Genomic DNA, 12355 nt, shown 5'->3' on the forward strand with positions numbered 1-12355 from the left:
TTAAGACCATAGATTCTTTAAATGAATCTTTTTCAAGACCTGGAGGGGTCAGGAACTTCCCAAGGAGAACAGAGCCAAAATACCTGGGCCAAGCGGTGCCTGCAGGGACCAATAACTCCAACCAAGGACCATTCATGGAGAGGACCTAGACTGCCTGTTCAAAGGAAGCCCATTGGCTGCTCAGTTTCCAAGTGGGTGCCCTAGTAAGGGGTACAGGGGCTATCTCTGACATGAACTCAGTGTCTGGCTCTTAGATCACCCCCCGGGGGGGTGTGTGTGCAGCTTTGCCAGGCCACAGAGGAAGATGATGCAGCCAGCCTTGATGAGACCTGATAAGCTAGGGTCAGATAGAAGGGGAGGAGGTCCTCCCCTATCAGGGGACTAGGGAAAAGGCATAGAAGAAGAAGGGGGGGGTGGGACTGGGAGGAGACAAGGAAGGGGGCTACAGCGGGGTTACAAAAACAGTAAATTATAATAAATTAAATTTAAAAAATTGTGGAGAGAAGACAAGGCAAAAAAAAAATGTACTTGTTTATGTGTATGGATGTTTTGTGTGCACATAAGTCTGTGTACCACCTGAGTGCAATGCCCATAGCGGCCAGGAGAGGGCATTATATACCCAGGGACTGGAGTTATAGACAATTGTGAGCTATCGTGTGGGTGCTGGGAATTGAATCCAGAATCTCTGCAAGAGTGTCCTTAACTGCTGAGCCATCTCTCAAGTCACCTAGATCTTTCTCTCTCTCTCTCTCTTTCTTTTTTTTTTTTGGTTTGTTTTTGTTTTTATTTGTTTTTTTTTTTTTGTTTTGTTTTGTTTTTTTTAAAGAGCTGGGCGTGTTAGCACAAGTTTGTAATCCCAGCACTTGGAAGACTGAGGAGAGAGGAGGAAGAGTTGGAGTCCAGTCAGAGCTGCACAGTTAGATCCTGTCTGAATAGGAAAAAGGGAAATGAACAAAAACAAAAAAGGTTTCTGGGGGGAGGGAAAGTATTCTAGTATTATAAATTTGCCTCAATTCATTTGTAAATTTATTATAATTCTGCTTACGATTTCCAAAGAATTTTCTAATTAATCATGGCATTAAGCTCTCTCTCTCCCTCCTCCCACCCCGTATGTTGTTGTGCTCTAGGTATATGTGTGTGAGCTTGCAAGTGAACATGACCTTGCCAGCACATGCAGAGATCTGAGAAGGACATATGCTTTACCCCTCTCCTGTTCCTCAACGTGTTACCCCAAGGCAGTCGCCTTTTGCTGAAATGGAGACTCTGTGTGATGCTGGTGGCCAGTGAGTTCTCAGGGTCCTACCGGTGCTGGGTTACAGCATCCACAGCCATGTTCAGATTTTACGTGTTTCAGACCTCCCCGGATGTATTGTTTCTTTTCTTTCTTCTTTCTTTCTTTCTTCTTTCTTCTTTCTTTCTTTCTTTCTTTCTTTCTTTCTTTCTTTCTTTCTTTCTTTCTTTCTTTCTTTCTTTCAGACAGGTTTCTTTGTGTGGCTGCCCTGGAACTCACTCTATAGACCAGGATAGCCTCAAACACCGAGATCCTGCCTTGGCCTCCAGAGTGCTGGGATTAAAGGCGAGTGTGACCCTGCTGCATGAGCTCTAGCTTTTAAAAGACCCTTTAAAGCTTGTAAAACTAATGCTATATCATGACAGAAATTTAAAGTGTATAAAGAGATTTTATAGTAAAAAGCAAAAGTTTCTCTCTTCATAAGATATTCATTCCCACCGTCCACAGGTAAACATTTCTAATGACATTTTGCCCATTTTCCGTTCGGCACAGACTCACATGCACATGAACATGAACACTCTTTCTGCTTCTTTGCCTCTTTCACATTACGAAAGATTATGCTCTACATACTGTTCTTCACTTAATATATCTTGGGCATTTTTCCACACCAAAACATATGTTCTCAAGTTAATCTTTTTAACATAGTAAAGTAATTCGGCAGTGCGTGACACAACAGTCAAGAGGGACAAATTCTGAAAAGCTGCTTTAGAAGGACTCTCAACAATAAATGAAGGAGTAGGTAATTAAAAGTTTGCAACTTGGTGGAACAGAAATTAATCTCAGGAGTGGATCCTGAACCATAAAAGCTTTCAGGCCGATTGTGAAACCTTTTAAAGTCAGTTGGAGGTAACTACACCATTCAAAAAAAACCAAAACAAAAACAAAAACATGCAGAAAAAATTGATGAACAACTGAAAAAAAACTAAACCTTTACTTCATGTAATAAACCAAAATAAGTGGTATATGTATGTGTATGGCATATATGTAAAATATATATACTATATTTATATGAGAGAGGAGAAAATATAAAGTGAATAACCTTTCTTGAGGATGATTTTCTTTTCTTTCTTTTTTGTTTATTTGTTTGGTTTTGGTGTTTTGAGACAGGGTTTCTCTGTATATCCCTGGCTTCCCTGGAACTCGCTCTGTAGACCAGACTGGCCTGGAACTCAGAGATCTGCTTGCCTTTCCCTCCCAAGTGTTGATATTGAAGGCATGGACCACCACTGCTTGGCTGAGGACAATTTTCTAAGTTGAGAAATTGACAATTTAAAAGTGTCATAATTTTTTATATGACACTTTATTATAAAACTTAGCCTTGAAAGACACTTGTAAATGAATTTTACTACATTTACCAATGGGTAGTATAATGTGGTTTCTTACTGTTCTCGTATGAGAGTCCTCATAGTTTAAAACAATAACATCCCAGTAGAAAACAGTGGATGACATACAGGAATAATTAAGTTACAGCACAGGAAATGAAATGGCCAAGATACTTTCACGTAAAGTAGCAGAATACAAAGATTTTTTTTTCCAGTTATCAGTTGCAAAAGGCTAAGCCTGAGAACAGTTAGTGTTGTTGGAGATGTTGAGTAAGTGGATATTCTCAGGTGCTTCCAGTTTTAGAAGATTCTTTGGCTTATGTGCAGAAACAGATAAAAAGCAAAACCGATTTAAACCTTGAAATTCCAATTTTAGAAAATTTTAAAATGAAGAGATACATTTCAGATGTAGCTAAATATTTGTTTGTTAAACAGCTTATCACAGCAGGTATCCAGCGTAGGAAATTAGATGAGCTGTGTGCATGGTGGTGGTGGCAGGTCCCTGCCCAGCATGCTCAGGTCCTGGGTCAATCCTCAGCACACACCTGTGTGTAACACAATGGGAAAAAAGACAAAGACAAACTTTATTAACAACAGTCTTAAAAGGATAATGTGATTATTATTTTACATCTTTATTTTAAAAATTTTAATTACATGTAAATATTGTACATATTTATGAGGTATCAAGGAATATTTTGCTATAATTTGTGACTTTTGTTATTTCTATAATGTCCACAATGAATATGTATTACTTTTATAATGAAAATGAAAAAAAATTTAAGCCATGTGTGGTGTAGACATTGAGATGTACGTTTTTCCCTCAAGTGACTGGTTGCCTTGTCGTATGTTGGCAAAGTCCCAGCTAAGTATCTAGGCGTTTCATATTTAAAAAACGAAACAAAATAAACCATCAGATTAAAACTATATATCAATTTTACAAAAAAATAGCAATATTTGGTTTGAAAAAGTTATAAAATAAATGACTATTTTCATTTAAGAAATGATACAAATGACTGTTATAATGAAAACAATTCAATTAGCTTTATTTGCCTCTTAAGTAAAGATTAAATTGATTCTCTCATACCTATCAGGTTATAATAGATAGATAATCTGGTTTCATTTTTTGAACAAACCCCACAAAGAAGTAAACACTGAACAACAGATTATTTGCTTATCTATTTAATCTTCTGAGGCAGTGTCTCATGTAGCCCAAGTTGGGCTTGGACCTGCTATATAGCAAGGATGACCTTGAACTCCTGACCTTCCTGCATCCACTTCCCAAGTGCTGGGATTACAGACTTGTGCTGCTGTGCCAAATTTTCTTTCTTTAAAATTATTTTTAAAAATCTAAATATTTTCCTACATTATTATGCTAAGGAAGCAAGTGCATGATAAAGAATGGTAAATAACCTTCTAGAAAAATGTCTTCACTTGTTATTGCTAGGAAATGCTGACTTAATGGTTTAAAACATATATATGTATTAAGCATAATACAATAATCAATTCTGCAAACTTAATAAAATACTGAGATTGTCAAATGCAAAACCTCCAATAAATGTTACTCACTCTTGGTTATATATCTTCTTTCATCTCCCACTTAAATTAATGAAGTCAATTTTACACAGTTCTCAAATGATTGATTAATTAATAACTTTAAAAATCTCTTAAATAGCAAATATTATTCAGGATCTTCTTTCGGAATCTGGCCTAAGACACAAGCGATTCATTTGGCACCGAAGGATCAGTAGTAATAACTTCCATGACATGAAAACAGGAGTGGCAACTCATCTCCCAAGAGCTAGTCTTTCTAGCCCTTGAAATGCGGTCAGAGACCAGGTGCTGGTCCGGGAGGAGAAAACACTGCCCTCCAGTGGCCTCCAGTGGGGAGCTGGAGCACGCTCAGGTACCAGGAGAGTGTAGTGTGTTCATCTAGTCTCACTTCTGCCTGTAGTTCTTGTGTACAACCAAGCATAAAGACAGACTCTCCAAAACGAATTCTAATATGCATAGTTTCTCCAGTCGGATAGAGGTACTAACCACCGTTAGCTAGAAGCGTTGCAAGTCTTTGACCCCCAAACTGACCACATATCTGACTATCACAATTAGATTGTGCTAGGCCCCTGTAGTTTCTCACTTCCCAGCTAAATAAGAAGAGATTTCATCTCGATGTTTCCCTTGTTGGCCAATTTTTTAGCTAAAAGACATTTAAAATTGTACAGCAGGCAGAACCCCAGGGGACTGAACAGTGTTCCAACATCCTGAAAGGCTTCCCATCGCTTGAAAAACCAAATTCTTCCTCCTGTTCCTTAAACTAACCAAAGTAGGCAAAAGCAATCGTAAAGTCTTTGTGTCTAGCATTGGAGCGTTCTCATATTTCACACCATTATATAAATGTCACTCTAACCTATATGTATCACAAATGCTACGCTAAATTAGGGCCAAATTTGCAACCTAGTTTAACTGGGTTTCCTCTTCTTTGCAAATGCGGTTTTTGCGTCTGCATTTAGCAATGCAGACAAAACTGTCCGAGCAGCTGACTGCTTCGGATTGCTAGATTCGAGGGTGGGTGTCTAGATCGTCCATCTTCATGCATGAGCCAGGGTAGTGCTGTTTCTAGTCGGAGGAAGATTTCCTGATCAAATGGACCTTGACTGCGGCGCTAAATTCATGGACCAGGAAAGAGTTTTCAAACCTTCTCCAGTCCTCTGCACTTCATGAACCACAGTGAACCTGCAACACTTGACAAGGCTGTGGGCTCTGGAATTTGGGGGGCTCACCCCTCACTAGCCATGTGATTTAAACTTGACCTTTTTTTTTTTCCTTCAGAACAAAACAGAGATTATAATGGTCGTCTCAAGTGGCTATTAAAATGGAACTAGGGAATGGAGGTGAAGTGACTACCATAGAGAAAGAGTTTAACCATGGCATTATTTTTGTTCTTCTACTGTCACCTCTTAGGCTATTAATCCAATGGTTAAATAAGTTTCCTAAAGGTATGATTTTCTAAGCTAATCCTCTGTTATCATATTAAGTAACGGATCTTCATTTATTTTACTGCCTAGCAGTGCCACGAATCCTGCAGATAAATTCTTTAAAACAAATGCCTTGTGCAGGAGAAAATATTTTTAACACCATATTGCTCAACTATAGCACCTTTAAATAGGAATCCGCTTCTCCTCCCTTTCGCTCACACAGAAGGTCGTATCCACTGTATATTCACCTGCATTCACAGAGCCTGTCAGAAGTTTTGAAAAGACAAACAGAAGAATTATGATCATTCTGACGATAGTGTAATAATTAGACATATTTGGTGCAGTGCACTGGGTTGTATAGTTTCTGCCCTTGAGGATACAGAACGCCAACAGCACACCCGTTGTGGTAAATCCTGCTTACAACATCTACCTTTCAGAAAGGAGATTGGCTTCTTTCAGGAGACTCACTGTCCTCTGAGATGATGAAGAACTTCTCCATTTAAAGGCAACATCTTTTTTCCCCCAACTATCTGTAGCAACGGCTGTTTACTGGGCCATGATCACATACCAGCACCTTTTACCTCTTCCCTCTTCAGCATCAGGAAATGTCAGTATCTTTCCTTTTTGATAAATTCACAGAGTGTTGCCTTCACCAGTTGTGACATCTTACCAATGACATCCTTGTGACACTTGATGTTAAACAACACAGACTCTTAAACTACTCAAATGTTTTTTTTTTTTTGTTTTTTTTTTTGTTTTTTTGAGGTAGGGTCTCACTATGTAGCCCAGGATGGCCTTAAACTTTGGCTCCTCCTCTGTCTCTCGAGTACAGATATCATGGATGTATGCTACCAAATCCAGCTCAAAATGTTATTTTTTTAATTTTTTAAATCTTATTTATTTATTTATTTATTTATTTATTTATTTATTTATTATGTTTACAATATCTGCATGTGTGCCTTCACATCAGAACAGGGCACCAGATCTCATTATAGATAGGTGTGAGCCACCATGTAGTTGCTGGAATTGAACTCAGGACCTCTGGAAGAGCAGACAGTGATCTTAACCTTGAGCCATTGCCGCAGCCCCTAAAACAGGTTTTTATAACTTAGAGTCAAATTGTTTATAATTTACAACACCAAGATATATTGGTAAACTGAGAATGCAATAATGATTTGAATTCCTTCAGTCAAAAAAATTAAGTATTATTTGAGGACAAAATAATGGAAGTACAAGTGAACATTGCTGCACTGAAGCCCATGAAGCCCATGTATAAATATTGTCTATTTGTCTGTAAATGTGCAGGACACTGAGTATGTAGCTCAGTGTCAGACGCATAGTATGTGTGAAGACATGAGTTCAACCTTCAACACCCAAAAAGGGAGGGAGGGAATTACTTTGCTATGGCTAATCTAAATTACTGTAAAAATCTGATAATTAAACCTATGAACTTATCATAAACATTCTGAATTTTAAAAGTATATCATAATTGCTACAGCATCAAAACAATCTAAAGTCAGACACTTTTTCTGTATATAATTATAATTCTCTACCTTGACAGATGACAATTTTAGAACATTCTAAATACAATTTCTAGTATATGCACTAAAATAAAATGTAACAGATAGACAACTCACCATAATATAAGTAACACATTCAAATTTAGTAATTTATTTTCCAGGTGGAAACCAGGCTTCTTGGAAGACTTCACACTATGCCAAATGGTCTGATTTCACCATAGAGGTAGGCACTAGGGGACTAAATTTACCTCTGCGTAATTTTTGTTAACTACATTTTACATGCAAATGTATATACAGCCATGCTAATGAAGTTATAGAGAAAGTTGGCAATCCCATTTCTCTGTTTTATTCAAAAGCAACTTTTCAATGACTTTCTCGCTTTTTAAACCTTTCTTCATTTAATCACAAGAAAGCTGGAAAGCCTAACAATACTTTCAAGTTGGATCACAAGTTAAAAAAAACAATACTTACGTATAAAATTTAAACTTGGTAAAGATCATTTTCTTCCTATACACTTAATCTTCTGGACATAGAATGTGTCTGCTGAGATCAGAGAAAGGTAATCATTTAAAAATGTACAGTGGGCTGATTTAAAGATAGTTTCTTCAGAGGGAAGAAAAGTTCTATGCCCCACATTGTCTTCAATTCTTAATTCATCACCATTCCAAATATTTTTTCTTAAAAATTTAAATAAATGTATTTAAATTTTACATGAGTGTATTTCTTTATGAAAAATCAGTAATGTTAGCATCTAAGCTCAAACCCTATATTAACAATGAAAGTGTGAAGTGTCCTTTCAACTGGAACATTATTAATCCCAAATTTGTCCCAGATTAGAAGTGTCCATAGAATGTAAGAAGAAGAGTGTTTGTAAGCTAAAGACACAGTTCATTTGCAATAAAACAGAGCGCAGAAACACAGGTAACAGGAGAAAAAGAAATGGAGGTTTTAAGCCTGCCCTGTATGGCACAGTCAGGTGAAGGTAAGCTATCACCTCTCAACCACCAGAAAAAGAAAGCAAGATAAAACTTTCTCCTCTTTCCATGCTAAGGGGGAAGCAGGGTGCTGAGCTAAGTTCCAGACTCCTGGGACTTGGGAATGCCAAGGACCCGGAACAGCCCAGAAACCAGGAGCCCTTCAGCCATGGAAATGTTTGAGTCCAGATGATATGGGGGTATGGTTCCAGGTGTAGTACCTGACTCACATGCCTGAATCCTTGGGTTCAATTGCTAGTAGTGGGGGAAAAAAAAATTCATAGCCGCATTGATTAGCCACTCCACTCTCACATTAGAGAGATGGAGAGACTGAAGGAAAGAGCATGAGGTGAAGACTAAGTGTTGGGGGGAGAGCCTGCCCTGAGGGATGGCAGGCCCTTTTAAGGGCTTAGGTAGCAGGCCTACTTCCCATCACAACTCTTGTATCATTATATCAGAGAAAACAATGTACTGTATGTGATCGAGAGAGAGAGAGAGAGAGAGAGAGAGAGAGAGAGAATAAGAATTACATTGGGGTGGAGTGGGGAAGAGGGGTGATACAAAATTTAACAAATTGTTTTTTTTAAGAAACATTGGGTGCCGTGTTTATACATGCTGGGCAACATAACCGTCAACCTCGCTGGATCACTGCAAACTGCTGTGTGAAACACACAAATGGCACAGCTGTCAATGGGGGAAGAGACAGACAGGGATCAAGGGAGGCAAGCAGCACCCCAGGATGTGAAGTTTGTTCCCACTGCAAGCTGGAGTGGAAGAAGATAACACCAGGAACAAGATGTCATTTCACAAGGATGTGAAAGGCCTTGCTTTGTGATCTCTGCATAGGGCAAGAAGATCAGCGGGAATGACTTAATGTCCCTCTCTTCCTGGAATCAAACATATAGGGTCTTTTCTGAAGTTATTTTTAAACTTCTTGTTGAGAGCCCATTGTGTTCGATGGAGCAGGCAAAACTCAGAGACAACAAAGACGTTTCCTACAGAAGAGAAGGCAATAAAGAGCCAGCCCTCTCCAGAGGGTAATTAATCCTTAGTCATTCATCTTAGCAGGCCCAGGTACAGGGGAGGTTAATGTGCAGGTAGCTCTCTCTATTTTCTTTAAAAAAATTTTAAACATTTTTTTTCTTTTTGCAGAATGTTATACTATTAATTGCCAATTTGCATATGTGTGCAGCTGCTGTTTTGGCTCTGAACTCAATCCGATAAGCTAGCTGGAGGTATCGCAGAGCACTTGGCAGCTTTCCTATTTGAAAAGAAAGCCTCTCCCACCACAGAACAGCTGATCGTCTATCAGCGATAGACCCTGATGGCGTGAATTACAATTACACTACTTTTCACACTAAATCTGGGTGATAGCTACTTGGAAAGAAGTTTCATCATTTTTTACCACAAACTGGAAAAAGAATTACATGGTCATGCTGTGCTTTTAAAGGCAGTTTGCTTCACTTTTGTCTATTTAGCACCTAATTCCAAGAAGTCCATAGGCATCCAGAGATCCGAATGGCGCGTAATGAATTCACTGTTTAGATTGAAGATTTTTAAAATCTACCTCAAATTACATTTATTAACAAGGCGACCAGGAAGTGTTAAAGTTGTTAGACATTTCATTTATTAAATAATTTGTGGGTATTTTCAGTTGTCATATCTAGAGTCATGGGGTTTGCTTGTTTTTTTGTTTGTTTGTTTGTTTGTTTTTAATTAGCAATCCAAAACAATTGCTTCTGCGATTTAACAAATTCATCACGTAATCTTGGGCTCTTGCATTCAGCTGTTAATATTAGATAATTCGGAGAGTTATTTTGATCTGTCTATAAATGGTTTGGGTTGCATTGTGCCGTGAGGAACACTGTGGCAGTCCAGGCAGACTCTGAGCTTCCCTGTCTTGCCAAGGACAGCTGAGAGTCTTCCAGAAAATGATTTGGTGTGTTGAGTTTGGTGAAGAAGAGCTTGGTGCAGGGAGGCAATGAGAACTTGATTTCCCATTGTTTAGTTGACTTCATTATCAATGTACATTTCCTTTCTCTTTGGAAAGCTGTGGGTGGCTCTCGCTGTAAGGGTGTATTTTATTAGACCCCGACGTCTCTCTCATTTTCTGGGACTTAAAGGGAACACTGACTTTTCCTTCTGCAAGAACCCCCCAACCTCAGAACCCAGGATAGCCCCGAGAGGCCCCCTTTCCTCATTCCCCCTCAGCTCCCTCTCATCTTGACATTCAAATCCATTAAAAGTTAAACCCGGCAGCGGAAGCGGAGCGCACTAATCCTGACGTAGTTAACCTAAGAGAAAAATAGATCTGGTTTTCCTTTTTTAGTCGCTAGCTTTATTAGATTTCTCACTCTCACAGATTATCCGAAGACTACCCATTGATTGATCGCCCGTAGAGCTGCATTTGGTGTAAAGAAAAAACTCACAGCTTTATTGGCTCCCAGGAGACAAAACAAACAGAACAAGATATTCATATTAATGCAAACAATGCAACAAATGAGGGGAAGAATCGCCCGGCAGAAGCCTGGCAGCAGCCAGGCTGCAAGGGCCCGGGCACCCCAGCCCCAGCCCCCGGTCCTCGGCCTCTGAACTTCACTCAGTGAGGGACAGCAGGCCTAGAGTTGGCCTCTATAGCTCAGGCCTCGGGAAGGCCTATGAGGCCCTCAACCCTGTAGTGCTTAACTGGATAGGGCCCTGGGCCTTCTTCCTGGCTTCCTGCTTTTGTTCTCCACAGACCCAGTTCCTCAGCTTTGCTGGGCAGTTGGGTCAGAATGAGAGTCAAGAAGGTTTTAGTGTCCCTCCCAATCACCTGAGGCAGCAGGAAAGGAGACAAGATAGATGCTAAGAGCTCTGAAAGAAAGGAAACACCCTTCTCAAAGCTCACCTTCTTGCGGAGACTAAATGAACTCTTGTGAAAATAACCCAGAGCTTTGTTTAACCAAAATCGAGAGGAGTACTGTGTGCAGCAAATCTGTGTGCAGCATTTTGAGAGGTCTGGCCTGTCTGGTGAACGGGAGGCAAAAATCAAAATTCCAGGCTCCACAGCTATCTCCCCAGACCTTTAGGGGAAGGCTCTCTTAAGAACTGATTGAATGTCTTTATGGTCCATATGATATTTAAAAATAAAGCTGCCAAATAGTGAGGAACATTCTTGTCCTTAAAAAAAAAATATTTTCAATATTTGTTGAGGATCCTGTATTTTTATTGGCTAAATCTATAATCAGTTCTGTAAAACTCCTTTAATCGAAGAAACCACACTTGTAAGGTAGATAGCAAGGCAGATTCTCTGACGTAATCCTGATATTGTATACACTTTTACCAGATCTTTCCTTTGAAAATTAGTTGTCTCTTTGGCATAGTTTTCCAAGTACTTTGTGTGGTGGGGAAGACAATGGGCAGCCTGGAGAAAGCAGATTCCTTGCTGCCTCTTTATAAAGACACAGACGAGGGTTCCTTCTCTGGGGTTGTTGGTCCGCTGGCTCTCACCACATCTGTGGCCATCACAACAGAACCCCTGTCAGGGACTGTATGTAATTTTCTAACCCTTTGTATAGAGCACTATCACGTATTAGTTTTTATTGTGAAAGAGAACTAAGTTGGGTCTTGGAAACTTTAAAGAGAAAGAGTAAAGCAAAACCTGCTTTGAAAGTTTTCAAAGGCTCTAATCTAGGAATTTCACTTAATGTCTTGTAGGTGCCTAAGGAAAGGCTCTCAAAATGCCCATAGTAAATCTTCATGGAAAAGGATACCAAAGAGCAGTGGGGCTTTGCACAAGTGTGTGTGTGCCTGTGTGTGTGCGTGTGTGCTTGTGTGTGTGTGTGTTTGTCTCAAAGCTGCACTAGGGAGGAAGGGAAGAAGTCCCCCCCCTGCTCCCCCCTGCTGCTTGCATTTCTTTTCCAGCCCCAGTTAGGAAGAGCTTTTTCAAGCAAGCTCTGTCACCCTTCTGGATTCTTCGGTTCCCTTGTGAGCTAGCCTGCCTTGTAAGCCAGTTGCTTGAAGTTGTATGAACACACCCACACAGCATGCCCCTTTCTCACTGACTCTCAGTGCTATTTAACAAGTGCAAACAGAGAAACTATATGTCTAATGAGAGCTGTTTCCAGAGTTGATTCACCAATAGGGAGGGATGATAATGTAAGGCAGAGACCTGCCCCTGCGCTGCAGGGCCCTCAGGACAAGGAAGGCCAACTGGAGCCAAGTGCAGCCTGCAGCTGGAGAGCAGCACAGGCTGGTTTCAGAATGGGGCTGGGCTTATGTCAAAGCTCACACTGCC

Source organism: Psammomys obesus, unplaced genomic scaffold (genome assembly GCF_907164565.1).
Source record: "Psammomys obesus unplaced genomic scaffold, mPsaObe1.curated_primary_1811, whole genome shotgun sequence".
Classification (NCBI taxonomy): domain Eukaryota; kingdom Metazoa; phylum Chordata; class Mammalia; order Rodentia; family Muridae; genus Psammomys; species Psammomys obesus.